General features: G+C 43.9%; 1 protein-coding gene across 1 annotated transcript in view; it reads right to left on the minus strand.

Moving 5' to 3' along the window:
- Nucleotides 1-736: 736 nt before the first annotated feature.
- Nucleotides 737-4931, minus strand: part of LOC124041081 (activating signal cointegrator 1 complex subunit 1-like) — a 45849-nt gene continuing 41654 nt past the window's right edge. Inside the window, exon 10 of the mRNA XM_046358241.1 lies at nucleotides 737-1024. The gene's annotated coding sequence lies outside the window, so the exon portion shown is untranslated. The remainder of the gene's footprint in view (nucleotides 1025-4931) is intronic.

The raw sequence follows: 4931 nt of genomic DNA on the forward strand, positions 1-4931 counted from the left end.
TTGAGTCCTGTCAGCCAGCCAATTCATTATGAAAAGCCTCACCTAACGACAAGCATGGAGTCCTGTCAGCCAGCCAATTCATTATGAAAAGCCTCACCTGATGACAAGCATTGAGTCCTGTCAACCAGACAATTCATTATGAAAAGATTAACATGCACAAGTTTGAATAATTTGTCTGTTTATTATTAAAATATATTTTTTTACAGATTCATCCCATATTACAATAGTGGAACCTTATGCCATAGAGGGAAAAAATATCAAAACCAAATGTTACCCCAATGTGTCATTAATCCCAATGAGTCATTAACCCCAATGACTTAAATGTAAATGTAAATGTGTCATTAACCCCAATATGTCATTAACCCCAATGTGTCATTACCCCCAATGTGTCATTACCCCAATGTGTCATTACCCCCAATGTGTCATTACCCCAATGTGTCATTACCCCCAATGTGTCATTAACCCCAATGTGTCATTACCCCAATGTGTCATTACCCCCAATGTGTCATTACCCCAAATGTGTCATTACCCCCAATGTGTCATTACCCCCAATGTGTCATTAACCCCAATGTGTCATTACCCCCAATGTGTCATTACCTCCAATGTGTCATTAATCCCAATGTGTCATTACCTCCAATATGTCATTAATCCCAATGTGTCAATAATATAATCACGTTGTTTTCAGGCCTACAACTCCAGTTGAAACGTAAACACTTCAGGAAGACAAGTTTTTAAATCAAGTCAAAACCGTTACAACGTGACTGGGGGAGATGGAGCACGATGTCCCACGGAAATGAACGCCAGCATTTTCTGACACAATTCCACTGGCATTTGATTGGCCTGCAGCCAAGTGCACGGCGACAGAGACATCCTAGAGTTGTCTGACATGGTGACAGGGACATCCTAGAGTTGTCTGACATGGTGACAGGGACATCCTAGAGTTTTCTGACATGTCCACCTTGTAACCCAGTCCTTCATCTCTGCAGGTCCAGTCCACCTTGAAGCTTCATCGTTCACCTCTGACCTGCGAGAGACACAATCAACATCGACATTGAACAGAACAGAACAGAACAAGGTGCAGAGGAAACATTAACAATGGACTCAACATTAAAGTGGAACATTTTTTTACTCAAACATTATAGCAACAATGGCTCTGAGTGAGACCCCCACGGCAAATGAGAAATGCATTCGTGGCTGTGTCCCAAATGGCACCCTATTCCCTATATAGAGCACTACTTTAGACCAGAGCCCTATAGAACCCTATTCCCTATATAGTGCACTACTTTAGACCAGAGCCCTATAGAACCCTATTCCCTATATAGTGCACTACTTTAGACCAGAGCCCTATGGAACCCTATTCCCTATATATAGTGCACTACTTTTGACCAGAGCCCTTTGGTCCTATGATCCCTATGCTAAAGGCCCCGGTCAAAAGTAGTGCACTATATAGGGAATAGGGTTCTATAGGGCTCTGGGCTAAAGTAGTGCACTATATAGGGAATAGGGTTCTATAGGGCTCTGGTCTAAAGTAGTGCACTATATAGGGAATAGGGTTCTATAGGGCTCTGGTCTAAAGTAGTGCACTATATAGGGAATAGGATCATAGGACCTGGTCTAAAGTAGTGCACTATATAGGGAATAGGGTTATATAGGGCTCTGGTCTAAAGTAGTGCACTATATAGGGAATAGGGTTATATAGGGCTCTGGTCTAAAGTAGGGCACTATATAGGGAATAGGGTTATATAGGGCTCTGGTCTAAAGTAGTGCACTATATAGGGAATAGGGTTCTATAGGGCTCTGGTCTAAAGTAGTGCACTATATAGGGAATAGGGTTCCATAGGGCTCTGGTCTAAAGTAGTGCACTATATAGGGAATAGGGTTATATAGGGCTCTGGTCTAAAGTAGTGCTCTATATAGGGAATAGGGCTATATAGGGCTCTGGTCTAAAGTAGTGCACTATATAGGGAATAGGGTTATATAGGGCTCTGGTCTAAAGTAGTGCACTATATAGGGAATAGGGTTCCATTTTGGAGCGTAGCCTCAGTGACTCATAACGCTGCTGGGCTGTGGTGGTGGAGAACCAACCAACGCTGCTAGAATGTTCTAGGCAGAGGGAGGATACTAAGTCTGCCTGGAGAAACGGTCTAATAACTCATCTTAACGGGCTTACTGGCTGCAAGTAGGGGTTACTCCAAATATGTAGATTTAATTCAATTGGATTCAAACTGGGTCACACGGCTATTAAAAGGTGCCAAGTTAGAGAGCAGAGGAAGCCAGCCTGAAGTGAGAGAGCAGAGGAAGCCAGTCTGAAGTGAGAGAGCAGAGGAAGCCAGTCTGAAGTGAGAGAGCAGAGGAGAGGAAGCCAGTCTGAAGTTACAGAGCAGAGGAGAGGAAGCTAGTCTGAAGTTACAGAGCAGAGGAGAGGAAGCCAGTCTGAAGTGAGAGAGCAGAGGAGAGGAAGCCAGTCTGAAGTGAGAGAGCAGAGGAGAGGAAGCCAGTCTGAAGTGAGAGAGCAGAGGAGAGGAAGCCAGTCTGAAGTTACAGAGCAGAGGAGAGGAAGCTAGTCTGAAGTTACAGAGCAGAGGAGAGGAAGCCAGTCTGAAGTGAGAGAGCAGAGGAGAGGAAGCCAGTCTGAAGTGAGAGAGCAGAGGAGAGGAAGCCAGTCTGAAGTGAGAGAGCAGAGGAGAGGAAGCCAGTCTGAAGTGAGAGAGCAGAGGAGAGGAAGCCAGTCTGAAGTTACAGAGCAGAGGAGAGGAAGCCAGTCTGAAGTGAGAGAGCAGAGGAGAGGAAGCCAGTCTGAAGTGAGAGAGCAGAGGAGAGGAAGCCAGCCTGAAGTGAGAGAGCAGAGGAGAGGAAGCCAGTCTGAAGTTACAGAGCAGAGGAGAGGAAGCTAGTCTGAAGTTAGAGAGCAGAGGAGAGGAAGCCAGTCTGACGTGAGAGAGCAGAGGAGAGGAAGCCAACTTAACAACTGTGGAAAGCATCGGAGTCAACATGGGCCAGCATCCCTGTGGAACGCTTTCGAAACCTGTAGAGTCCATGACCTGATAATTTGAGGCTGTTCTGAGGGCAAAAGGGGGTGCAACTCAATATTAGGAAAATGTTGTACTGTACACTCAGTGTCGATAAGCCCTATAACTGTAAATAAACATAGTTGTGTGTATTGTCTCTACAACTAAATAAATGTGGTTATTCTCTCTCTGTGTAGATAGATTGCAGGGTAAACATGGTTATTCTCTCTCTGTGTAGATAGATTGCAGGGTAATCATGGTTCTTCTCTCTCTGTGTAGATAGATTGCAGGATAAACATGGTTATTCTCTCTCTGTGTAGATAGATTGCAGGGTAAACATGGTTATTCTCTCTGTGTAGATAGATAAGATTGCAGGGTAAACATGGTTATTCTCTCTCTGTGTAGATAGATTGCAGGGTAAACATGGTTATTCTCTCTGTGTAGATAAGATTGCAGGGTAAACATGGTTATTCTCTCTCTGTGTAGATAGATTGCAGGGTAAACATGGTTATTCTCTCTCTGTGTAGATAGATTGCAGGGTAAACATGGTTATTATCTCTCTGTGTAGATAGATTGCAGGGTAAACATGGTTATTCTCTCTCTGTGTAGATAGAGTGCAGGGTAAACATGGTTATTATCTCTCTGTGTAGATAGATTGCAGGGTAAACATGGTTATTATCTCTCTGTGTAGATAGATTGCAGGGTAAACATGGTTATTCTCTCTGTGTAGATAGATTGCAGGGTAAACATGGTTATTCTCTCTGTGTAGATAGATTGCAGGGTAATCATGGTTATTCTCTCTCTGTGTGGATAGATTGCAGGGTAAACATGGTTATTCTCTCTCTGTGTGGATAGATTGCAGGGTAAACATGGTTCTTCTCTCTCTGTGTGGATAGATTGCAGGGTAAACATGGTTCTTCTCTCTCTGTATAGATAGATTGCAGGGTAAACATGGTTATTCTCTCTGTGTAGATAGATTGCAGGGTAAACATGGTTATTCTCTCTGTGTAGATAGATTGCAGGGTAAACATGGTTATTCTCTCTGTGTAGATAGATTGCAGGGTAAACAGATATTGACAGCAGCAGAGCCCCCTCCAGACTCACTCAGCATGTCTTCTGCCTGCCTCAGCTACCCCGGAGTGTGTGTGTGTGTGTGTGTGTGAGTGTGTATGTGTGTGTGAGAGAGAGAGTGGTCTGTTTATCTGTGCGTGGTCTGTTTCTCTCTCTCTCTGTCTGTCTTTCTGTTTGCATCGACTGTCCATCACCTCAGGGTGTCTCTGTAGGCTTTTTAAAGACACTGATTGGTTAGAGATGCAACTGAGTGTCTCCTAGCTGAATGTCACATAAACACATCAAAACAACAACCGCTGAACGGAGGACGGTGCCCTGCGTCCTATTCCACAGGTAACGATATCTAACCAACGCCACGAGACATTTCCCTTCATGACAGCAGCAGCTGTCGTTGCCGTGTGCCTGTCTGGCACTTTGATAAACCATCTGACCATCTGTCCACAGAGCTTTACAAATACGCTTTAACGTTTAACAGTCCAACTACAGAAAACAAACACAAGAACATCTCGTCATTTAAGCAGGTTAATGTTTGGTTACCAGCTGACTGAGAGGTACGACACACAACTAAAACCATCTCGTCATTTAAGCAGGTTAATGTTTGGTTACCAGCTGACTGAGAGGTACGACACACAACTAAAACCATGTCATCATTTAAGCAGGTTAATGTTTGGTTACCAGCTGACTGAGAGGTACGACACACAACTAAAACCATGTCATCATTTAAGCAGGTTAATGTTTGGTTACCAGCTGACTGAGAGGTATGACACACAACTAAAACCATGTCATCATTTAAGCAGGTTAATGTTTGGTTACCAGCTGACTGAGAGGTACGACACACAACTAAAACCATGT

The sequence above is a fragment of the Oncorhynchus gorbuscha genome, linkage group LG08 (genome assembly GCF_021184085.1).
Source record: "Oncorhynchus gorbuscha isolate QuinsamMale2020 ecotype Even-year linkage group LG08, OgorEven_v1.0, whole genome shotgun sequence".
Lineage (NCBI taxonomy): Eukaryota > Metazoa > Chordata > Actinopteri > Salmoniformes > Salmonidae > Oncorhynchus > Oncorhynchus gorbuscha.